Raw genomic sequence first — 26,567 nt, 5'->3', positions numbered from 1 at the left:
AGTCGGACGCTTAACCGACTGAGCCACCCAGGCGCCCCTAAGCATCTGACTTTGACTCAGGTCCTGATCCCACAGTTCTTGGGCTTGAGCCCCGCGTTGGGCTCTGTGCTCACAGCTCAGAGCCTGGAGGCTGCTTCAGATGCTGTCTTTCCCTCTCTTTCTGCCTCTCCCCCACTTGCAGTCTGCTTCTATCTCTCTCTCAAAATTAAATAAATATTAAAAAAAAAAGTTTAGAAAGACTCGTATAGAACTACATTTGAAAAAGATTTTCTTTTTTTAAATTCAAGATGGAGTGAGCAATGGTAATCCAAATGAGAAGAAACTTCTAGTTAGTAATAAGGGTCTTATAAGAAAAACCATAGCCTTTTCATTGATGTATGGGGAGTAGGTTTTGGATAATATACTTGACCGAAGATAGGAATGAAAAATAGAGGTTTTTGTTGGTCTCAATGTTGTTGATTTTGCCGACAATAGGGCCTTGTTTCACTGAGGTGTGGCTGTGTTAGAAGTTAATACCAGAGTCTTAATACATGCTACGTGGTGTTGTTTTTGGTGGTTGTGTTTCCTGATAGATTTCTGAGGTGTTTTGTGTTTAATACAATTATGTGAATTGTATTATGTGAATATGGTTCCATTAATTCCCTAAGTCCAGTTATTCCCTAATTTTCCATTTGTTTTCTATGCAAAATCCAAAACTACTGAAATATTGTGGGACTTTTCACAGAGAAACACTGGGTCAGTCACTTAGTTACCATTTAGAAGCTGCACTGAGATCAGATTTTTTTTCTCCAAGAAGAATGACTGACCAAATGCAAAAACATTTTCTAAAATTATGTATTCATTTAGTGTGAGCTTCCTATCTATTTTCCTAATAAGTTTTTCTGTACATGATAAGTATACAGGTATTATCGTTCAACTTACAGTCTAAAAGAAGGTCTGTGAGAAAAGAAAGAAGTATTTTTCTCTTTCCTTTCTTATAGAACCTCTACATGAGTCTCATGAACTGGAAAAAAAATTATACTGGATTGCTGTTTGAGTTCAACCAAATTCATTTTATAACTAAGGCTTATAAAATAAGAATAAAGGTTCATTTAAATAATTTTATCTAGCAATTACTTTTTATGCTATATCAATTGCAATATTTCATTTTAAGGATGTTTGGTTTGGCCCGTCTTTGGAATTTGAAATCCAAATTATATACTCCTATAATTATATATGACTGAATAAAATTCTGAGTACAAGTTTACTTTTATAGAAAATTAAAATAATACATTTATTTAGTTAAGGCTCTAGTTTCTTTCTAATGTACTATTTTTCTAGTTATTCATATCTTTGTCCAGCCAAGATAAACTTAAAGCAATAACATATATGAAAGCATATGACAATTTTCAAGTCAAGAGTATCAAGTATTTTCTACCACATAACAAAGGAATTGAAATAATTTCATCAGAAATAGTGACTCCTTATAGTAATAACTTTCATTTGCCCAGATTCATTTCAGAATAGGAAGGGTCCACATAGTTGGAAAAACATAAACCCTTCAAAGTCACCTAATTACAGAAAAAAATGTAAAATATAATTTTGTTTTATTATTTTTATTATTATCACTTGCAAATTCAGACCCAACTTTCTTTATATCTACATTAGGGAATAAATTCCTTTTTACTTTTGAGTTTTCTATTGTGATACTTCCATCATTTCATAATAAAAATAAACATACTTTAAGACTTTATTAAGATACTGTTTCTCAACCTAAAACTTGAGTTTGATCCAGCAGTCATAAAACGATATTGACAGATTTTCATCATATACCCAGTTTGTCTGGAGATGTGACAAGTCACCTCAAAAGTTATCAGTTGTCTCTGTGTAAAACAAATATGATTTAGTTTTAAAAGTTTAAAACCAACAAACTCACACTGAGAAAGTTATAGTTTATTGCATTTTTCCCAGTAAAAGGAAGATTGATTTTACCCTACTAGGATGTAAAAGCAGAATTTCAGGGAATTTAAGTCTTATCTGCCAGATGTTGATTCCACTAAGCTATCTTTTTAGCTTATGTTAGGGGCTTTTGATCACAGTTGGCTTGAAGTAAACAAATGGCAAGCTTACCCGGTGCCTCTAATACCAACAGACGAGCCCCAGTCTCAGGAAAGCCAGGAAGCAGTGGGAGATCTTAGGAAAGACACACTCAGAGGTCTTCAGCAGAATCATGGCACATCAACTCAACCACAATTAAAGGACTGTGGTTGTGGGTTTCTTCCATGCTGGAAGACCAGGGTAAATCTTCCAACATTTGCTTTTAGCCACAAGGAGAGACTTTAATGATCTTCACGAGTTTGTCGATCTAGCACTAGGGTGAGTTATTTAGTAATCTAAAAGCTGTTCTGGAAATAGACACATTGTATCCAGGTAGGAGCTATGAAACTCCATGCCATCCCTTGACTTTCTGTTATAAACTCAATCCCAACTGGATTTGACACTGCGTCGTCATATCAGAAAGGATAAGATTGAACAGAAGAGTTAAATTTAAGCAAATATGGAAAATGGAAATGTATGTCATCAGAGAATTTTATAAATAACTTTAAAATATAATTGGGTGAGGAGTGCCGGGTGGCTGAGTCCGTTGGGTGTCCAACTTTGGCTCAGGTCATGACCTTGTAGTTCATGGGTTCAAGCCCCTCTTTGGGCTCTGTGCTGACAGCTCAGAGCCTGGAGCCTGCTTTGGATTCTGTGTCTCCCTCTCTGTCTGCCTCTCCCCCTCTCACACTCTGTCTCTCTCTCTCAAAAATAAATAAGCATTAAAAAATAGTAAGATATGTATACACAATTGGATGAATTTATTACTCATTCTACACAAATCCTCACCTCAAGTATTGGGCAACAGCCTAGCAGAGCGATTGAGCACATTACATCTAGATCGTCTGGATTTTCATTCCAGCTCTTACTTCTTTGAATTTAGGCAAATTACATACACACTTTATTTCTTTTGTCTTCTGTAATATGGAGATAATAGTCCCTATTTTATGCCCTCATTATGTGGATTAAATGAGTTAATATTTTTAAAGCTCTTGACAGATGCCTGGTGAAAATTAAGCTTTGCTAATTATTACCTAATTATCAATAAGGGGTCGGGACTGCAGAGATGTAGGGAATTGTTGCCAATCATTACCCATTTGGTGGGTTGAAGAGGCACAGAAGTAGATGCTCTGAGGTTGAGAACACAGGGTGATAAAGCTATTGATGGATCCCTATCTACCTGTTGGAGAAGTCTGCACTGGAAATCACTATCGACAGACTTTCCAAGGGGAGAGCCTATTTCACACATGATAGAATTCATTTCTTATGTTGCCCTTAGCAACAATACTAGTCCTTCCTTTGTTAGATCTCAAGTAGATGAGTTCAAAAGAAACTGTGAAAAATAAGTCTGAATAGAAGATAATCAGGTTTCATCACATTATTAAAAAAATAAAAATAAAAAAGAGAGAGGCACCTAGAGACTCCAGCAATTACAACCACTGGAAAAGCAGAACAAATAGAACGTGCTTGGAAAGAATTGTGTATAGCTTTTGCATATGAAAATGGCATCGTTGATCTTTGCTGGCCAATTCCATACTTATGTGTTGTTTCTACAACACAGGGAATAGATTTCAAAACATACGTAGATGGTTTAGCTCCTGGTTTGCTGTCTTAACACATTGCTCCCATGGATGACCCCATTCAGAAAATGAGTGTTCACACGCATTGAAATTCATTTGCCACACCCGCTCTGAGCACAATACCAGTGGATACCCCTGTGTGTATTTGCCCATTCTTTTTGATTAGACACTTTAGTTAACATGTTGTCCCTGAGAGGTAGATTAAGGTTACCTTTACAGAAAGGGAAATGGAGGGGTGTTGATTTACACACAAGACATCTGGAACCAGAATTCATACCTGTTGCTACCCAAGGCAGTGCTGTTTCCACAAGACATATGCGTATATACTAAAGGCAAGTGTCTCCCTCCTCTTATCTTGGCCTCACATCATGCTTCTGAAACCATCAGGATTCTGAGGCATTGCTTTAGAACTGTGCTCCTTGTGTCTGCCTGTGATCTAGATGACATAATTGAGACACCATCTCTTCCTGATTCCTAATAAACACTAGGGGATTCTTTGTTCCCAGGCTTTCCCAACTCCAGGACCCTAGTACATTTCCCACCTAAGCTATATATCCCTAAGCTAAATAATATCCTATCTCTTCACTTTTCTGTCTTGCTATTTCTTCCCAGGTCTCATTCCAGCCATAGGGTTGTAATTAATATGAAATGTGTGCTCTCCCCCAAACGTGGAATCTTGTAGCCCAGAACTTACCTGAACCAGGTTCAGGTGGGGCTACGGGCTATGCCCCTGCTTGTGGCCTATCTGCATATCCCACTCCTCTCTACCCTCATTGTTCTCCCCTTCTTCACTCAAGGCGGTTGTCATGCAAACTTTTTACCCACAGGGGACTAAGCATCTTCCACCACGACTCTGTGGGTGTTGTTTGAAGTCCTGAGATAGTTGCGCTTTTACAGGGCTTCTCAGCATCCAGCTACGATTGGTACAAGATTCGGGATGGTTTGACTCTGAGGTTTTATCGAGTGATTGCCCTTGATGTCCTGGGCTTTGGCTTCAGTGACAAACCAAGGCCACATCACTGTTCCGTATTTGAACAGGCTGGTATTATGGAGGCTCTTCTGCAGTATCTGGGGCTCCAAACCCACGAGGTCCACCTTTTGTTTCATGATTATGAGATATCGTTCCTGAGGGGCTGCTCTATAGGTTTAAGCAGAATTGATCTGGTCGGCTTGCCATAAAAACTCTCTGTCGAATGGAGGTATACTTCCCAAGACTTGCCATCCTCACCTTCTCTAAAAGTTTCTCAAAGATGAAGGCATACTGTCCTCTATCTTTACATGATTGATGAACCTTCTCCTGAGGTCTCACTCCAGTCTTTGGGCCATGCCCCTGACTCTCTGAGAGTGAGATGTGGGACATGCAGGCAGGAATACAGAACAATGATGGGAATTCAGTTACTGACAGTCTCTTACAGGACTTCAACCAGAGAAAGAAGTTTAGAAGATGCTGGGTGGGAGCTCTTGCTTCTGTAACTATTCCCATTCCTTTTTCTTTCTTTCTTTTTTTTTTTAATTTTTATGTTTTACTTATTTCTGAGAGAGAGAAGGAGAGAGAGAGAGAGAGAGAGAGAGAGAGAGAGAATGAACAGAGGAGGGTCAGAGAGAGAGGGAGATACAGAATCTGAAACAGGCTCCAGGCTCTGAGCTGTCAGCACAGAGCCTGACACAGGGCTCAAACCCATGAACCATGAATCACAAGATCATGACCTGAGCTGAAGTCGGATGCTTAATCGACTGAGCCACCCAGGCGCCCCTCCATTCCTTTTTCTCTACTGGCCATTGGATCCTGTGAATCGATATCAACGCTGATTCTGGATTATCACATTAACCACTCTCCACAGCTGGGGGTCCCATGGGCTTCTTGAATGCATCCCTGGCTTTCATAAATTCCTTTTGAACTGAAAAGAGTGTCTTCCCTGTGTTATCTTTCCTACTCCCTGATCTGCTGTGTATTCCACTTAGGAAGCAACACCCAAGAGAACCTGGCCACCAAACACTACCTTCTCACAGGAGTCGTCTTGACTCACACTGGTGATCCACATTTGGGAAAAAGCCCACAGAGGAACATGCTAAGGATGTCCCACCAATGCATCTTCCGTTCTAACATTTGAGTAAGCATACGAACTTACCTTGGTCTTTGCACAACTAGGAAATTCTGAGGACCACCACCACTCACAGAAACAGAAAGACAGAGAGACATTGGTTTTTTTAAATGTTTACTTATTTTTGAGAGAAAGAGACACAACACTGTGAAGGGGGCAGGAGGGGCAGAGAGAGGGGGACACAGAATCTGAAGCAGTCTCCAGGCTCAGAGCTGATAGCACAGAGCCTGAGGTGGGGCTCAAACTCAAAAACTCAAAAACTGTTAGATCATGACCTGAGCTGAAGTCAGCCTTTTAACTCACAGAGCCACCCAGATGCCCTGACTGAGAGACATTTGTAAAGTTTTTAACACTTCTATGGGCTTCTCTGAAATATTTAGAAATGCTAACTTCTGACCCATTCTCAACTGGAATCCTATGGCAGAGAATGAGGAGAGGGTGTCTCCTTATCAGTACTCAAATGGCTTTAAGGACATATGCTTTCTTTAAGTTCTCTAAACAACACAGTTTAGTGAGAGTGAGCCTCCCTTGTCATAACTTGGATTTAGCTTCATCAGCTGCTTTTAATTACAGACATTTTGTTAAAAATCGGTTTGGGTTTGAATAGTGCAGTAGTCCAAGTATTCTTTAAGACTGTGATTTACCTACACATATTATACATGAATATTTAAACCAGCTGATATTCTAGCATGGTAGTGAACCTTTCTAAACAGGTTTAATTTCTGAATAAATTGAATTAAATTCAAACTATTTACAGAACTTCCTAAAAATCACAGGATATTAAGGCCCAGTAGCAACCATGCCAGAGACGTACTGTTAAATCAACAATCTGACTCTTCATCCCTTAGCTTAAGTCCCTCCTGAACTGGAGAGGAGGGGATTGTTGTGTCTTCCAGATTCCTCTGCTGAATGTACGTGGGTCCCTTTCATGACAATTGCTTCACTTCTCATTGGTTGCCTCCTGAGACGCTTCCTAGTGTATCTCAGTGATTCCTGTACTTTACAGCTAGGAAATTTCCAGAAACTTTAAGAACAAATTCTGAAAACCCTCTGTGCAAATGGTGCTGAATACTTTTTGTTAAGCCAGAGTTTCATTGTCTTAGTCAAAACAGGATGATGGATAATTTAAAATTTTTATTAGCAATTTCAAGTATAACAACTTTATATTTTCAAATTAAAAATGAATATTGCCCAAGACATAAAGAAAAAGAAAGGAAAATGTGAGCCTTGTTAAAATCATTTCATTGCCATGCTTTTATTTTATACAGTAGTCCCCCTTAACTGTGGGTCTGGAAGTAGATGGTCCTCCTGATGCAGTTGTCAGAAGGTCAAAGGCAGCCTAATGCTACATCACAATGTCTATACCATTTGCCTCTCTGAATCTCATCACGTAGGCATTTCATCATTCACATCATTATAAGAAGAAGGAGTGTACAGAATAATAAAATATTTTGAGAAAGAGAGAGATGACTTTTACATAACTTATATTACAATGTATTGTTATAATTATCCTATTAGTTATTGTTGCTTATCTCTTACTGTGTCTACTTTACAGACATACTTACAGATATGGGAGGCCCATTGAATTGGATTACTTATTTTGTTTCATGATACACTATGCATATATTGAATATATGTTACCCTCATATACGCATAAGTCTAGAATGTCTTGCTTCTTGCTTATCAATAAAGCTGTCACTTCTTGGCTTAGATATAGACATTTGACACATACTAGAAATTTAACAAATATTTGTTGAGTAAATAGATATCCAAATAGCTGGATGTCTGATATGTTCAAAATATAATATCCAGGTATGGAATTGCTTTTTGGAGCAGAATTTGGAGTTCCAGTTGAGTCTTTGTGGCCTAAAAAATAATTCTTCCCTTAACCACTCTTATTCTACAGAGACATCAACTTGTATTCATGGGAAAATTAGAAAAATCGAGACAATGTAGTGAAATTTTCATAAGGCTAGATTATACATGGTAATATCAGTGTGGATGCAGTATGATGATTGGTGGATCATGGGTGCATGTGGGTGTATATGTATTTTTGTATTCTTACTAGGAAATAAAATATTAACAATTTCATATTACTCCTCAGATATTTTATTGATATTTTATTGGTTATAAACCCCTAACTCTGGAAACCATTGTGCTACAGAAAATTAGGATCCCAACTACCCCAATGGGGCTGGGCAGCTGGTGTTTAGCCATTGTCTCTGTTCACCTATTCTCTAATGCACTTGGATTCTTTCTAATCAAGAAAAAAGTCTACTTTCCTCTAAGTTTGTACCTTGCACAGCCTGGAGGAATGATTTTTTTTTTTTTTTCAATTAAGCTGCAAGTGGTTTGCTGAAGAGCATCTGAAAATCAATCACAGTACAAGGCACACAGTATGAGCCTGTTATCTTCCATGATTGCAATTCAGGTACTGAGAATTCCATTTGGTGTCAGCCAGAAAGTTTGGATGAACTAAGTATCTTTTAAACTTTATAGGTACAAATGAAATTGGCACTTTGAAAAGGACCCCAGAACATAAAGAATGATGTAGCAGCCCTTTCTGCCTTCAGCTTCTGTAACTATTTTGACAAAGTGAATCTCCCCCACTTTTAAAGAGAGTGGCTTTGGAGGAGTTCGATAACTTTAAAAAAAAGGAATTGATGAGAAATTTTGATAAATCTCTAAGGTAAACAACACCTATATTTGATAGGAGAAAACAAAGCAGCAGGTAGCATAAACCTGGGATTCTATGACTTGCTGCTAACAATAGTTGAGCCAAGACCCAAGAAGTATAGAGGGATATAAACAGATCAAAAATGATGTTTCAGCTGTAAGCATGTAATATTCTGTTTCTTCGGGGAAAGAGCATCTGACTATAAAGAGTAAAATAAAGAGATTGTTTTCCAGAAATCAAAACCTGGGGAGGGGGTGTTCCTGGGTGGCTCAGTCACTTAAGTGTCTGACTTCAGCTCAGGTCATGATATCATAGTTTGTGAGTTTGAGCCCCATGTCGGGCTCTGTGCTGACAGCTCAGAGTCTGGAGCCTGCTTCATATTCTGTTTCTCTCTCTCTCTCTCAAAAATAAACATTAAAATAAATTAAAAAGAAAGACAATGGTATCCGATTTTTAACTACGTACCCACAAGCCACGCTGTGGATTTCAATCTGGTCCTTATCTTACTACCTCTTTGATGCTAAGCAAGTTTTATTTAACATTTTACACCTGATTTCTCCTTCTCTATGAAATAGGAAAAGTAGAAAACATAGCATTGTTAGGATTAAGGAAATTTATATTGGAAAGGTGGCTAAAAGAATGCACCCCATGTAAGTGCACAAGTACTAACTCCATTATTGCCGCCATGTTAAAGGCTTAGTTTCACTTTCCCACCATCACAATGCAGTGGTTTCAAAGCACTTTGGTTTAGAAAAAGAAAGAAAAAAGAGAAAGGAAGGAAGGAAGTCTCAGTACAATGTTTGTTTCACCAGAACCACCAAACAGGTTGGGGAGTATTTTATAAAAAGACACCCCAAAGTTTATAGCAGCACTATCAACAATATATGGAGAGAGCCCAAATGTCCATCAATTGATGAATGGATTAAGAAGATGTGGTATACAGTATATATACAAAGGAACTACTCGATGATGACAAAGAATGAAATCTTGCCATTTGCAACAATATGGATGGAACTGGAGGGTATTATGTGAATTACAATAAGTCAGTCAAAGAAAGACAGATATCATATGATTTCACTCATATGTGAAATTTGAGAACCATAATAGAAGACCATAGCATAAGGGAAGGAAAAATAAGATAAAAAACAGAGAGGGAGGCAAACAATAAGAAGCTCTTAAATACAGAGAACAAACTGAGAGTTGACAGGGATAGGGGATGGAGAGGTGGGTTAAATGGGTGATGGGCACTGAGGAGGGCATTTTTCAGGATGAACACGGTGTGTCATATGTAAGAAGTGAATCACTGTTTTGTACTCCGAAAGCTAAGACTACACTGTGTATTAGCTAACTTGAGAATGAAAAAAAAGTTGAAAAAAAGGCACACTATGCCCATAAACTTGAGGTCAGCAGTTGAACAAAATCCTAGACACATTTTGTTCAATATTAAAATTATAATGGCCATCAGTAAAGTAAGTTAGAAGAAAACTCATAATGAATTTCTGGAAGCAGGGTTGATGAGAACACATATCCCAACTGCATTCCAATAGTACAAGAAAATACATTTAGTGCCAGAACTTTGTCTTCTAAATATATGTGAGAAGATTCTCCTCTGCTTCCCATCCTGTGATCTTTCTCTCCACTGGATACGTTGAACAAATAATTAAGGACTTTCAATTTGAAGAGGGATGCCTCGGACACGTATGTTTTGTTCCCTTCATAATCAAGAATGGTATATATTAAAATGAAGAAATAGAGATGGAGTTAGGAATTAAGGGTCTATTTGGCAATAGTAAGTGCCAGATGTGTTAGACAATGTGAGGTTAAAAACCTTTCGTCCTTGTTGCTGAAGCCCGTGAATTAAGAGAAAAGAGAAGAACAAAAAAAGAAGTAGAGCATGAGCTGGGGGATGGGAAAACAAAGATCTGGCACTAAGAATTACATATCATTGGAAGAAAAGAAGAATGTCACACAGCACAGTGGTTTCTCAAGCAGATGGTGCTTTAAGTCTACAAGAGGAGAAAGTCTCAATGAACCTTCTGAGGGAGACCCAGAACAGCGGGGTGTGGAATGGCCTCAGAGCTTAGCAAGATGTATGATTTCAAAGTTTTCTGAGTAAGTTGCCAAGTTTTCAATGTATGAGGTAACTCATCCTGACCCTTAGAGGAAGAAATGACTCCTATCTATGTTCTTCTCTCCAGTCCAGTCCATATTTTTTCATATAAGGGTTTTATGTTAGAAATGTTCTTGCCATGGTTTAGAAAATGCCCGTGGCTTATAATAGGAAGGATCATTCTAATCCCAGTGATCCTTGCTCATGCTCGGATTTACTTTCTTGTATTTTACTGTGGATTCGAGGTACTTGAGATCTCAATATCAGAAATCATAAAAGTCCAATTAACCTACATGAACTCCACTCTTACATAGTATTTCATACAGTGATTAATAATGTAAATATATGGCTTCATAAAAATTCACATTAAACACATTGTGTTAAAACAGTTATCGTTTAGATTTTTAAAAAATATATATTTATTATTTTTGAGACAGAGAGAGAGCATAAGCACAGGAGTAGCAGACAGAGAGAGGGAGACAGAGGATCCAAAGAGGGCTCCAAGCTCACAGCAGCAGCCCAATGTGTGGCTCGAACTCACAAACCACAAAGTCATGACCTGAGCTGATGCTGGATGCTTAACTAACTGAGCCACCCAGGGGCCCCTAGTATTTTTGATTCTTGAAAGGCACATATGTCAGGAGTATGTCAATATGCTCTCATGCTATAGAAGCCATTTGTTAGTAGTACAGAATTTGACAATAATAGTCTCTGAAAGTTTAGCTAGTTTGCCATTTCTTAGCGATAGGTTCCCTAAATTAAAGGTTTATGCATGGTGTAGCTTATGCATCTAAATTCAGCCCCAACTCTCAACTTAAGGCAGTGCTTATCTCCCCGGATAGATAGACAGCACAATTCCTGAAGGTATCCAATGTCCTATGATTAATGTGGTGCACTTCCTGGAATGTGCATGAATGTAAAGTCATTAAAATATTTTAGTGATAAATAGATATAACACAAAATGTACATTTTTGTTTTTTTAGGCAAAAATGGATCTTAAAAGAAAATCTAACTTTGACCAGTTAATTTCATCTGAACTCTGAAACTATACATTCTCTTGCTTCTGCCCTCAAAGTAATTTACAGGAACACTCTGAGAGTCATGACTTCCATCATGGTTTTTACATCGTGTATTCTTTTATTTTTCATTCTTATTATTATTGTTTTTTTATTTTGAGAGAGAGAATATGAGTTGGGGAGAGGAGCAGAGGGAAAGAAAGAAACAATCTTAAGCAGGATCCACAGTCAGTCCAGAGCCTGACATGAGGTTCAATCCCACAGACTGTGAGATCATGACTTGAGCCAAAATCAAGAGTCAGACGCTCAACTGACTGAGCCAGCCAGGTGCCTCTACATTGTCTATTCTAAATTTAATTCATTTTGATGACTTTTATGCAGCCAATTGGTCATTTCCCTCTCACCATCTTTTCATTTAATGCACACACAAACATGCAACAACCCCACCATCACCACCATTAGCTTAGGGATTCTGAAAACAAATTGTGCATGAGCTTAAGACAAGAAAATTGTCTGTGACTCCCAGAAACAGTTGGATACCCAGTCCTTTTTCCCACCTTGAACTTAGAGGTAACTTTCTAAGGAGGGCAAGATGAGGTTTTTCATTGTCACAAAGTCACAAAGGGGCTGATCACAAAGTCACCTGTGAGAGGTGTGGGTGGGACAATCCAAAAGAGAAGAAATGAATGAAAATTACACACTGAATGATTAATCTTCTAATCCATTTCCCCAAAAGTCTGAGAAAACCAAAAGTCTAGTCCATACACTCAGTACCCTCTGCAGGAGACTGAAAAAGTATTCTCCAGAGGCAATAGATAGAAATACAACAACGTTCAGTAAGGGATACAATCGGGGTTGTGGCTGGCCTTTTTAAAAAATGATAGCTGAGGGGAACCTGGGTTGCTCAGTCAGTTAAGCTTCCGACTTCGGCTCAGGTCATGATCTCATCATTCATGGCTTCAAGTCCCGCGTTGGGCTCTGTGCTGACAGCTAGCTCAGAGCCTAGAGTCTGTCTTCAGATTCTACATCTCCCTCTCTCTCTGACCCTCCCGTGATCACGCTGTCTCTCTCACTCTCTCAAAAGTAAATAAAACATTAAAAAAATTTTTAAATGATAGCTGATAAAAACCTAAAGCCAATAAGAAAATGAACTCTGAGGATAAGACTATGAGCATTTATATATCATAACATTATAGATTGTATATCATAATCTACATATCATTATTGAAAGATGGAAGAAAATTGGACCAGTGCCTTTAACATTCTGAAAGACAATTATCCTTTAGAATTTCATATCAAAGCAAATTCTACACAAAATTTAAGTCTAATAAAGGGTTTTTTTCAGTTAAAATATTTTATAATATGTAGGCCATACACCTTTCCTTAGGAGGTCCATAAGGGCTCTGCTTCAGAAAGCTTTGGACTAAATAAAGAAAGATAAGGATGAGGAATCCTCAAAAGAAGGGTTCCCATACATTTGAAGATTGTAATTGATAATCTGGTACCCACATCTGTTTAACAATCAACAAGCATAATATTCGTGGAGATTATGAAGGCTGAAGAGAGGTCTCCAGGGAGGAATATTTTCAGTCTTTATGATTAGCTTCCATTCTTGGACCTATTTTTCAAAGGACAAAGCCTTCATTCTCTTGGGTGAGAAAGCCAGGGCCAGGTGGGAGATACTAGGTTATAGAAGCCTCACCATTATCACTTTGTAGCCAGGTAGAGGGAGGAGCTTAGAATTTCAACATTCACTCTCTAGATTGATTATCACTTAATCTTTCTCTTCTCACCATTATCCACCTATCCCTCCACTCAACCAGGCCTGGAATCTAATCAAAGCCAAGAAAGGAAAGGAAAACCCAAGGGGTCAGGACAATAATTACAGTGGGAAGTCTCTAGTTCTGTATAATTTCTAGGTCAGCTTACAAGAAGGAAGTTGAAAAGGTGAGAGTCAGTATATAAATGATGGGATGCTCGAAACAGAAATGTTGAATGAGTGCTTTTGATGTAATGAGTTTCTTTCCTCAACCATCATAACTAATTAGTCCTTCGATTCTATCTGCTGTTATCTGTCATTGCCAGATTACCCACCTCACCCCTCCTCTACCCCTCTTCTAATGTGGAATGCTGTATTGTCTTCCTGAATTACTGGACTGATTATTTAATTAGGCCGCAGTTCCATCCATAAAGTCGTTAATTCAGTTTTCCGTTTTTGATCAATTATTTTTTTTTCTATAATAACTGAATCCCCAGCCTATCGACTCGTTGATTGTCTACCTCTCCATCGCCTTTGTTTTGACTTTCCTATTTCTCCAACTTTTATTTTATAGTTCATTTCTTTAAAAACACTTTTATTAATATTCTAAACTGCTTTGTTCAGCTTTCTAAAAATCTGGGGTAAAAAGCATATAGTATCAACTTTATCCCCAACCATTTTCAGTGCCTGGATCAATAGTGTTAACTTTATTGGCATTGTGGTGTAGCAGATCTCCAGAACTTTTTCATCTTGCAAAACTGAAACTATACCCATCGAACAGCAGCTCCGTATCTTCTCTCCTCCCCAGACCTTCGCAAATTCTATTCTACGTTCTGATTCCGTGATTTTGACTATACTAGACAGCTCACATAAGTGGCGTCATATAGAAATTGTCCCCTTGACTGGCCAACTTCACTCAGCATGGTATCCTCAAACTTCGGGCAAATGTCAGAATTTCCTTCCTTTTGAAGGCTGAATAATATTCCATTGTATGTGTATACTGCATTTTCTTGGTTCATCTATTGATGGACGTTTAGACTGCTCCCAATTCTTGGGTGTTGTGAATAATGCTGCAATGAACATGAGTGCGCACATACATCTTCAAAATCCTGCTTTCAGTTCTTTTGAATGTATCACCAGAACTGGGAGACCTGCATCAAATGATAATTTTGTTTTTTAACATTTTGAGGAAACTCTATATTGTTTCCAATCGTGGCCGCACCATTTACATTCCCACCAGCAGTGCACGGGGGCTTTGACATCCAGACATCCCTGTCAGCACTCGCTGTTCACTGTTGTTTTCGATAATGGGCGTCCTAATGTGTGTGAGGTGACCCCCTCATTCTGGTGTTAATTTACATTTCCCTAATGATTAGTGATGTTGAGGATCTTTTCATATTCTTAGTGGCCAATTGCATATCTTTGAAAAACTATAATTGGATACTTTGCCCGCTTATTAATTGGATTGCTTTTTTTTTGGTGATTGCTGTTGAGTTGTAGGAGTTCTTTATGTATAGTGGATATTAATCCCATATCAAATGTATGCTATGCCATTATTCTGTGGTGTGGTAGGTACCCAAGCAACTGAAGTTACTACCTTTCCCTAAATGCTCAGAGCCAGGTGAGACAGAAAGGAGTCTTTGGGCAGCTCTCCCCATAGGCCAGAACATTGAACCCACATTCTATGGGCCTCTTTTCCTCCCTCATGTGCTGTGATGTGCTGGGAGAGGGAGGCACTCAAGTAGGGAAGCACTACAAAGTTTCCCATCTGGTTCAATGAGACTCTTCTTGGCGCTGTGCCTGCGTGAGGTGCTATAAGTTCTCCACTGGCCTGGAGTTCTACCAAAGGAAATCTGGCTCATGTAAGTCAGCATCTCCATGGCTTCCTACTGAACCATCCTGTTGAAATTACTTCTTTTATGTTGCCTTTGCCACTACCATCTGTTTAAACAGAAAGTCACCATACACATTTTCATGAGTTTTTTTTTTTCCCCTCATAGTAGTTTCTTGGTATGAATGGTACTGTTGGAACAAAACAAAAGGAAACCCTTGGGTTTTACTAGATGAGCAATAATAGATATTTCCACACAGAAGTGTGAGAGTTTTGCTGACTTCGTTTTTTGTTTGTTTGTTTTGTCTTGGTTTAATTTAACCAGAGCTATATTCACTTACATGAAGTATAACATGTATACAGCAAGTATAACAAAAAAAAACAACAACATTTTGCATAGACAGACTCTTTTGGAAGGAATGTGTTTGCTTCTGCTTTTGTGACCATTGTTGTACCTACCTGGATTTTTATTTGGTCAATATTAAATTACATTAATATTATTTTTATTAAAGCACAAATTGTTCCTACTTAGCCAGTTCTGTCCTTCATTTGATTCTGTCGCCATGCTGTCATTGTCACTTCTAAACAAATCTGTGGCCAGTTTCTTAGTATTTTGCTCAATAAGATATCCCAGACTCCCCCTTTTTTCCCTCTGCCACAAACCTAGAATTAGCCATTGTTCCAAAGGACTTCACATCTTTCTGATTAGGAGTGATTTCAAAAACTGTAAGGTGGACTTGGGTTTGCTCACTGGTACTAAGATTTCTTTGTTCTAGGTCATCTAATTGCTAGATTTAGCAACATAGTTTTAAAAGCATAAGTTCATTGCATATTTTATGTAATTTGTAACTTGTGAAGGTTACCACCGTGTTATTTGATAGTACATTTTCCATAACTGTTGTATCTTCATTGTGTAGCATGGCCTTTAGCACTAAAGGTTATCCTTTTTGACTGGCCAATGCTTTTTATTCTGAATTTCACTTTGTTAGCTAGCATTATTACAAGCACTGTGTATTTTTGTTTGACCCTGCCTGGTATAGGGCTCCTCATTTCTTTATTTTTAGGATTTCTGAATCCCACTTTGTAAGCATGGTTCTCTCACATAACAACGAGTTGGATTCTATGTTAGATTACAATCTCAATTCCTTTCTTTTTAATAACTCTTTTGAATGCGTTTACATATATTTACCTGGCACGGATCAAACATTTATTTCCACTGTATTTAATTTGATGCTATTAATAGAGTATCAACAATAATAATAGAAATTAGTTGAAAAGAAAAAATAAAAATGAGGACATAAAAAAAACCATCACTGTTTTTCTAAATTCTGTGGGAGATATTTATTCACATGTTTTTCTCATTTCTGATGCCTCAGTATTTTTTCATCCGGTATTATATATAATTTCTTTAAGGACCAAGAGCTTATACTTGAGTATTATCAAAGGTTTGCTGGGAAATGTTTAGCCACCAGTTCTGGGCAGGAAAATCAGATTCTGATTGGATTTGTAGCATTTACTGATTTCCCTGATAATGTTACTACCACCACAATGTTATACATACTCTCATGAGGTCGCTGAAGGTAGAATTGGGAAGTGCACACCACACGTTATTACGAGAGCTTTGCCTGACACGTGGCTCATAATAAATGCTTACAGACTCTTTTAGGAATACAAAATTAATAAAAATATACAATATTCAATTCATTGATGTCCTTCTATCAGAAACATTAGTGGGGAGTTCTTAACGGTGTTTAGAGAGATTGTATTAAATTACTTCTTCTAACCTATAGTTCTACAGGGTAGATAATTTGGTTCTCAAGTGTTATTCTACATCAGCATCCCCTCCGGGTCTTTAGAAAAGCACAGATTTAGGGCTTTACTCGGATTCAGTAGTTGGGGGATGTTGCTCAGAATTTCACATTTTTATCAAGTTTCCAATGGCATTGATGTTGCTCTTCAGGAATTGTAATTTGAGAACCATAAGTACAGAGAAGAGTAAAATAAGTAAAACTTCTATCTTTAGTATTTGTCACAAGAATATGTAAGTGAAAGAGTCCCTGGGTGTCTTAGTCGGTGAAGCACCTGACCCTTGATGTTGTTCAGGTCATGATCTCACAGTTATGAGTGGATCCCTGCATCAGGCTATACGCTGATGGCAGAGTCTGCCTGCAGTTCTCTCTCTTCCTCTCTCTCTGACCCTCCCCCACTCTTGGACATGAATGTGCTCTCTCTCAATCTCTCAAAAAATAAAATTAAAAAAAAATAAGTGAAAATATGCTTTCAATTCTATGTATTGGAATATACAGCAGGCAGACCAATGGCCAGGATAGAATGCCCACGCCTAATCCCCAGACCTAGAGGGAATCTTACCTCTGGTTATATGACAAAAGAGACTTTGCAGATGTGATTCAGGTTAACGATCTTGAGGTGGGAAAGTTTTGAATTATCTGGGCGAGTCTAATTTAATCAAACAAGTCACTAAAAGCAGAGAAACTAAAACAGCTAGCTCAGAGAGATGTGAAATGAAGAGGATTCAAACCACGGTTACTGGCTTTGAATGTGAAAGAAGGGGCCAAAAGCCAAGGAATGCCGTCGGCATCTGGGACCTAGAAAAATGGATGCTTCCTTAGAAACTCCCAAAGGAATGCAACCTTGCTGACACCTTAATTTTAGCCTTTTGAGATCTATTGTAGACATGTGACCTCTAATACTATAATACATTTCTGCTGTTTTAAGCCACAAAACATGTGGCGATTTGCTGTGTTAACAGAAATCTAATACAAAAGTTGCCATGACCTCTTTCTGCGATCCAAATTCTACAATCCTTCAGTGTACTTAGTCTGGGAATGTAAGTCCAAAAGGAAAGAAAATAATGATGATCAAACATAGCCTGTAGTCGTCTTTCCAACCCCTCCAGCCACCATGTTACAGACTTATTTCAGAGACTTACATTTAATGATGTATTTTTACAGTCAAATGACAGCTTAGCAGGATGAAAATAACAGTGAGATACGTCTCCATGTCAAATGTCAAATATGCATTCACGGGTTTTACACATTCTGTGGTAGCATGAACTGCTTTTGGAGGAAAACAATTATTTTAGAAACTTTTACATAAAGATAATTTGTGCTTCAACTCTGGTACCTTCCAGACCTCTTGAATATGGTTGTATGGTGATGGCCCATTATATTTTGCTGGTCGGTGTTGGTTTCTCTATGTGTTTTACTTTTGCAGTTACTTTCAAAAGTATACGAATAGTCTTTAGGGGGAAAGATAAACTCTTGTATCTCACCCTTCCCACCATATCTGTGGAACGCCCCCTTGTCTGCCATTACAGTGGGTGGGGTGGGGTCATTGGGACAGAAGGGTGACATTTCATCTTCAGCAGATTAAAGCAATACTTATCCATGAACTGAACCTGGAGGTTTGTTTTCTTCTGAAAGTAGTTCTTAACAACTTATTTGTTTGTTTATGTCTATTTTACACTAAATGCAGGGGGCAGAATGAAGCTGTACACCATTTAAAGGAATTGTTTCCCTGGAGAACCTAATTCTCTGACCAGGTGTTAATTTAAAGATAGGAAATGATTTTTCATAGCCAAACAAAGGGGCTAACTTAATTAGTACATAGATACATACATAGACGCATACCATACATACATACCATACATACATATATGCATGCCATGCATACATACCATACATAGATAGATACATACCATACATACATGCATGCATGTCACACACACATACCATACATACATACATGTCATACATACATATATATGCCATATATGCATACATATATACATACCATACATACATAGATAGATACATGTCATACATACATACACACATACACAGATACATACCATACATACAGACATAGATACATGTCATACATACATGCATACATACACAGATATATACCATACATACATACATACATACCATACATACATACCATACGCATACATACATACTGAGTAATGAACTTACTTGGCAACTGTTGTAAACCGTTGAGTCAATTAATGTGAATTGATTTCTGTGGCTTCTGGTTATTTACCTATTAGGGAGAAATACAGCAAAAATGTGTTCAAAAAATACAGCAATGGGTTCTTTATCGTCAAACACTGGTCTCTCAGTCCAAAGATTATTTTTAGCTTCTCACAATTTGAAAAATTTGTCCTGGATATTTGGGCACTTATCTGTTGCAAGTAACAAATATTTTGAGTCCATGTATGCTAGACCTTTTTAAAGCATTCCTGGTGGCAAATTTGCTACAAAATACATCCATAGAATGGTGAGGAGCTCTCTGTGTTTTGGAGCTCCCCACGCTTTTAGATGAGGCATTGCAGACATTTGAGAGGGCCCTTAAATGATTAAAAAAGGCGCTAATATTGCAGTCTCAAAACTATAGCTGTGAATTACTACTAGTGGGAAAAAAAAATGCATCACAGGGAAGAGAAGAGAAGGATGATCTACATATGAACCACTTTTGCTTTTAATGCTCCCTAAACATATTAAACCATATTTTATTTGTCTCTGTTTCCACCATAAATAGAGGTTGTAGCACTTACTGAAGTTATACTCTCCTCCAAAACTTCTCTGCTGAGTGAAAAGGAATTCCTCAACCTGATCTGGCTTATACTCTAGAATGGGGTTAAATGAAAGAGATAGAGCTGTCTAATGCTTTCAAGTTTTACTGTAAGACTTCTACGAGGCATTGTATTTTCCCCTTACCTTTCCACTGTTGTGGTGGGATGAGCATAATTTATGTTTTCAAATCCTGCTGACACTAAATTAGGGACTTAATTTTTTAAATTTTGTTAATGTTTATTTATTTTCAAGAGAGAGAAAGACAGAGTGTGAGCAGGGGAGGGGCAGAGAGAGAGGGAGACACAGAATCGGAAATAGGCTCTAGGCTCCGAGCTGTCAGCACAGAGCCCGATGCGAGGCTTGAATCCACGAACCCTGAGACCATGACCTGAGCTGAAGTTAGACGCTTAACCAACTGAGCCACCCAGGCGCCCCAGTAGTGTTTATTTTCAATTGTAATTCCTGTCAAGTGATAAATAGTACGATTAATTTTTTAAAACCTCTTTCAGGCTTATCACAAAGAAAGCAGTATTATATCTCCTCCCAGCCCTCATTCATTTGTGTTCTACGGAGGTCATTCTCAACTGTGTCGGACATTTTTTCTCATATTTAAGGCTATAATTTAATTAGCCTGCTTCTAATAACATATCTGGATTGAATTTGTGGTTTTGCATTTATTGTCGTCTTGTTACTTTGGGAAGGGAGGAACTTCACTCATGCAAACGCTTCCCACGGCTACAGCTCTAATGCCTCCATTATAGGAATTAAAGAATCTGGGGCTGTCATAGCCCATGGTCTCATCTTCATGCCAGTATAATCGAAGTTCATGGTCCGGCATCAAGTGAGGTTTTTGGTTGTTTTCTAATACACATTGGCTCCCTTTGGAATAAATAATGCCTTATTTTTGTTGTTCATTTAGTTTTTTTCTATGCATTTATCATTAATACATCTCTAAATATTTTAATAAAAGTATAGCTCTTTTCAATATGCAGAAATATACCTGGGATTCTGTTTTTCTTTTTTTTCTTTTTCTTTTTTCTTTTCCTTTTTGGCAACTAGGCAAAGACTGGCTGTACTACTTCTAGGGCATAATGAAAATTCAAGCACCCTTGCTCAAAAGTCCCATTAAAGATACTAAAAGATAAAGTCTACTTCTTAAAAGATGTTATATTACTTATAAAACATAGTAGGGGAAGAATACTATATGAATTATGACACAAACTTATAAATTATGAAAAAAATTGTGGGATCATAATTTTAAACAGTACAATAAGTAATATTACTTTATTAATATAGCTTGATTGATTATAAGATTATACTGGCTCTCTTTTCTATAAATTCATTTATTACTTCAACAAAATGTATTCTTTTACCAACTTCGTTTTCAATCAATATAATTAAAAATGACTTTGGCGGTTCTTGGCAAATACAAGATCACAGTAACTTGGGGTAATTTTTAATTTTGAGAAAGATCTTTCTGCTGATGCAATTGGTACTGGTTCTAAGAGGTTTTTTTTAATTGGCAATGACAATATTGGAATACACTCTGATGAATTATTTCAGAATATAATTTTTAATATACGTAGAGCTGATGCTTCTCACATCAGACAGTTTTCCTAGAAAGATTTAACTCTTCGTACACATCAGTTTCATGTAAGTCTGAATTTAATTTTAAACGGAAATTTTTCACTGCCAGTGTAATGCGTACTCTGTTACCTGCTATAACTTCTGGTAGTTGCACTAGAAATGAAAAAAGCTTCATGATTTTTATATACAGTAAAACCTTGGGTTGCGAGTAACTTGTTCCGGGAGTGTTCCACAAGACGAGTAGATATTTCTAATACGTTTTAAATTGATAAACAAGCGATGTCTTGCAATATGAGTCGTACGTGGCTCCGAATGTCACATGATCATAACTGAGCCAATGGTTCTTGAAATTCACTTTGATATACAAGTGCTTTGGATGACAGGCATGTTTCCAGAACAAATTATGTTGGGGAACCAAAGTTTCACTATAATTCAAAATTCATGTTTGTGCGTCTATTGCTGCATCTTTCAGGACAAGAACATTTCACTGTGAAAATAGTGCTATTTTCTATCATATGTGATGACTTTTCAACTTAATTTTTACTTCTAGGATTGTGGACATTGGTTTTGACACGATGCAGCAGTTTTAAAAACCAGAGAAAACTGTCCCAATGAGGCGCGCTTCCTCTCCCAAGGCAAGCTGGCTATCTCTGCTTCTGCTACCACCGCTAGGACTAAGCTTCGCTTTTGCACCGGGGACTGACCGTAATGTGCAGGCTGAACCTTCAGCCCGACCCCTCTGGGTGCACTCTGTCCAAGCCTGCTGTCTGTCCTGCCCGAGGCCTGAGCCCATGTGCATATATTGTCGCCTGGTGGATCTCCCCTGATCTCACACATGCTCCACTGGCCCATCAGACTTCACGCAAAACACAAGTCCAGGGATAAACTTAAGAATTTAATGACCGAAAACCAGAACATGAACCCACAAGAATTGTGCATACTGCAAAAATTGTGTGCCCATGAAGCCGGCCCCAAGTAAGGCTAATATCTAGTCAGTGAAGCACAAGCTATTTATCGTGTTTGCAGCTTGCATCCATTATGATTGGGCTGGCATTGCTTCTAATTTCTCAATGCTGATGGCATATGACTCATTAAATAGTTTGAATTCCACCCCAAATGCCTTTTTATTCCCCAGCTACAATCTGGCTGTTGCTCTAAAAACCAGCTGCCACATTCTTTTCCAAAGCTTATCTTCAGCATCATGATAGAAATTCCTGCTACTTGATCCCACCACATGTTTACTGTTTTTGATGGACCCTTTATTCCAGTAGTCCTTGAGGAAGGGGACATTGGCAAACCTGAAAACATCCATTAAAAAAAAAAAAAAACTATGACACTTGATTCTTAATTTGATGAATACAGATTTCTGTTTAAAAAGTACATTCTGTAATTTTGAGTGCATTTTTTTTTGGGGGGGTTAAATTTTCTATGAAGAAGTCTGATGACATTTTTCTGATCCAGCTCATTCTACAACTCATAGGAGTAAATAAGATTTGATGTAGTTGTCTGTTGCTAAAAACCCCCCAATACTAGTGCCTTCAATAGGATATAAATGTGTTTCTCTTTCACATAACAAAAGTATGGAGGTGGTCATCCTCCATGTATTAATTCAGTAAGGCTACCAGGAAAAAGTACCACAGACTGGGTGGTTTAACCAACAGAAATGTATTTCCTCAGAATTCTGGAAGCTAGAACTTCATGATCAAAGTGTTAATAGGTTTGGTTTTTTCTAAGGCCTATTTTCTTGGCTTGTAGATACCTATCTTCTTTCTATATCTTCACAGGTCTTCCTTCTTGAGTCTGTGTCCTAAACCCTTCTTGTAAGAATACCAGTCATGTCAGATTATGACCCACCTTAATGACCTCACTTTGCCTGCATTACCCCTGTATAGTCTCTGTCTCCAAAGAGTCACATTCAGAGGTACTGGGGGTTAGTATAAGTGTATGAATTTGGGAGGGAAAGAACTCCACACATAACATTCCTCTGTCTGACCTTCCAAATTCATGTCTTCCTCACAGGGAACATATATTTACTGCCTCACAATCACCACCAAGTCTTATCTAATTCCAGGACCAGCTCTAAATTCAGAATCTCATCTAAATATCACCTAAATCAAGTAAGGGAGAGACTTGAGTTATGATCTATCCTGAAGCAAAGCTCCTCTCCAGCTCTGAAACGGTGAAACCAGACAAAAAAATTATCCACTTCCAAAATACGATGTATAGACAGTCACAAAATGGTTATTTCCATTCCAGAAGAAAGGAGAAGAGAAGAAGAAAGAAAGGAGTCATGGATCCTAAGCAAGTTTGAAAACTAACACGATCTGAAAGCAAAATAATTTCTCAAAAACTTTGATGTTGATGTTTCATGCAATTCACAGGCGCCAAGGCATCAGATAAGAGGGTCCCCCACAGATCTCCATATGCCTCCCCTCTCTATCCCCAACTTCTGGTGAGATAGCTTATTGTATCTGTAAATAGTTGTCCACTTACAGCCTTGATGTTTGCTCCAGAACATTCTTTTTCTTTCTTTCTTTCATTTTTTTGCAATAAGAAGAGAGTAAAGATTTTCCAAATCTTGACTTTCTGGTTCTTTTTTGCTTAACAATTCCTTCTTCAACTTATCTCTCTCCTCTTATATTTTATTGTAAGTAGCCAGGAGACACTGGGATGAACCTTCAACATTTTGCTGAGAAAACTCCTCAAGAAACTCTCCATCACTTATAAGTTATACCTTCCACAACACACTGGAAAACATTTCAGCCAAGTTCTTTGCCACTTTATAACCAGTGTCTCCTTTCTTCCAGGTTCTAGTAACTTTTTCTTCATTTCCAATTGAGACATAATAAGAAGTGACTTGACTGTTTATAGTCTGTGGACATTTTATTCCTAATGATACATGTGTACCACTAAAATGTGGATGATTTCTCTATAGCTCTCTCTATTATTCTTGAGCTCTATCTCACCAGAATCCCCTTGAAGTTCCATTTTTCTACCAGAAACTTCTTCAAGGCATTGTACGCATTTTCTAACATGCACTTAAAATTCTTCCATCTTTTACCAGTGACGGAGTAGTGGGGCTACGTTTGCATTATAGGTATTTGTTATAGCAGCATCTCAGTTTTCTGTACCAAGACCTCTTTTAGTTTTCTAGGACTGCTTTAACAAAGTGCTATCGTCTAGGTGGATTAAACGACAGAAATCTATTTCCTCACAGTTCTAGAAGCTAGAAGCCAAGTCCAAGGTATCAGCAGGGTCAGTTACTTTTGAAGCTCTCCTTGACTTGTCGATTGTCGCCTTCTCTCGGTGTTTGGAGGGTTTTCCTTCTGTGTGTGTCGATGTCTTCATTACCTCTTTTCACAAAAAAAAGTCATGCTGCATTTGGGGCCCAACCTAATGAGCTCACTTTATCTTAATTACCTCTATAGTACCCTGTCTCAAGTACAGTCACATTAAGGTACTTGTGGTTCTGATTTAAACATAAGACTTTTAGGGGGATCCAATTCAGCCCATATCACTGATCCAGTATGATGGCCCCACTAGGCCATCCACAAAGCCATTCAACACCATTTGAATTCTTTTCTCCCCTCTTCCTTGCATAGGGCCCTTTTCCGCATGGTACAAGATGATGGCTGGATTTCCAGTTATTGCATATGACACATTGATACAAATTTAAGCCAGGCACTTGGAGGAAGGCATAAGGAGTGATACACCCCTTCTTGTTTAAGAAGATTTTCTGAAAGTCCAGAGAAAAGTTGCATCACATGTTACTGACCAGTACTTAGTCGCATGACAATAGCTAAGCTCTAGTGGATCTGAGAAATGTAGGTATTTAACTCAGTGGAAATAATTTCCTGTGTGAAGTGAAGCTCTGGACAAAAATCCCTAGAAGGAGCTCATCTAGCCTTCAGATTAATTCACAAATATTTACTGAAGCATTTACTCTATACTGGGTATCAGGCCAGAGAGACAAGATGTGACATTAAAAAAGATGTCATTCTCGTTCTTTCCAAAGTGCAGTCTAATCAGGGGAGGAGACATGCACAGAAAACACTTTGATGCCATAAAATGAAACAGGGGTGTCATGGTGAGGTATGTTGGTAGGTTAGCAGAGAGTATGATCAAATATTCTCCATGTAAAGGCTGGAAAAATGCAGTCAGGTAAAGGGTCTTGGAGGAAGGGGTGTTTAAGCAGTGTTCATATCAGAGGATCGATAGGATGCTATCAGGTAGACAAGCCAGAAAGCTATTTATTTATTATTTTAAATTTATATACTTATTGATTTGTCCTACACAAGGTTAAGGAGTGAGTCCTCAAATGCCAAAGTGGAATCTTTTGATCCCGAAGACTTCCATTTTCAAGACTACATGTGATTATCATTAGAAATGACTGGTCTTATCCAGGATCTTAGTGAGGTCCCAAGGATAGAGTTCAGAATGGAGCTCAGAAAGGTAAAGCTAGGTGAGTCAGAAATCTCAATTAACAAGGGACATGCTTCAAAAGATAAGTTTAGGAAGGAATACATCAGTCCCTGATCTGGGTAGAGTGGCAACTGGTCGGTGGTGCCAGTCTCATATCAGTCTGGGGCAAAGCAATTCCTTGTTTATCCCAGCTTGGCTTTCAGTCTGTGCTGGCGCCTGGTTCATGCCCTGGACACACAGGTAAAAAAAAAAAAAAAAAAAAAGGAAGGCATACATCAGAACTTTAAAAGTACCATAATGTATTCACTAATCAGAACTGACTGCTCATGTCATCTCACTCTTTCCTTTAGAATCCCATTAATGGATGAAACATCCTCCCTTCAGACCTGGTTTTCTGACTCTTACTGTTTTCTTCTAAGGTTATCGTTTTTCAATGCAAAGATACTCTAAAATATTAACTGGTGTCTGACTGGAGTAACTTTTCTTTTATTTACATCTACATGTTTTATACTGTTCAGACCTAAGACATTTCTTGAGTCTTAACAGCCATTTTCATGGGTTGTCTTTGAGTATACATAAAATAAGAGTGTTCCTGAATTTTGCTATTAAGATGCTTGGGACATTTTATGTGTTTTAGGTGTTACCAAATTATTTTTTTTGTTACCAAATTATTTAAGAACCAACCAAATTTGAAAGTTCCAGAAAACTATAAATACATATGTTCATTTATTTTTCCATGAGAAATATTGCATTGTAATCAGATTTATTTCTATGAAATGGTGGCACTTGAATATATGTTTGGAGTTAAC

The 26,567-nt window shown here is 37.9% G+C and overlaps 1 non-coding gene and 1 pseudogene across 1 annotated transcript; both read left to right on the top strand.

Moving 5' to 3' along the window:
- LOC120222872 overlaps positions 1 to 5,553 on the top strand; it is a 33,468-nt pseudogene extending 27,915 nt beyond the window's left edge.
- A 20,310-nt stretch (positions 5,554 to 25,863) lies between these two features.
- On the top strand, positions 25,864 to 25,998 carry LOC120222873. The gene has a single exon (XR_005526133.1). It is a non-coding gene; the product is annotated as a small nucleolar RNA SNORA48 (small nucleolar RNA).
- The last annotated feature ends 569 nt before the right edge of the window (positions 25,999 to 26,567 follow it).

This window comes from Hyaena hyaena, unplaced genomic scaffold, assembly GCF_003009895.1.
Source record: "Hyaena hyaena isolate Hyena2069 unplaced genomic scaffold, ASM300989v1 scaffold_919, whole genome shotgun sequence".
In the NCBI taxonomy this organism is placed as follows: domain Eukaryota; kingdom Metazoa; phylum Chordata; class Mammalia; order Carnivora; family Hyaenidae; genus Hyaena; species Hyaena hyaena.
This window is presented reverse-complemented; position numbering and strand designations above follow the sequence as displayed.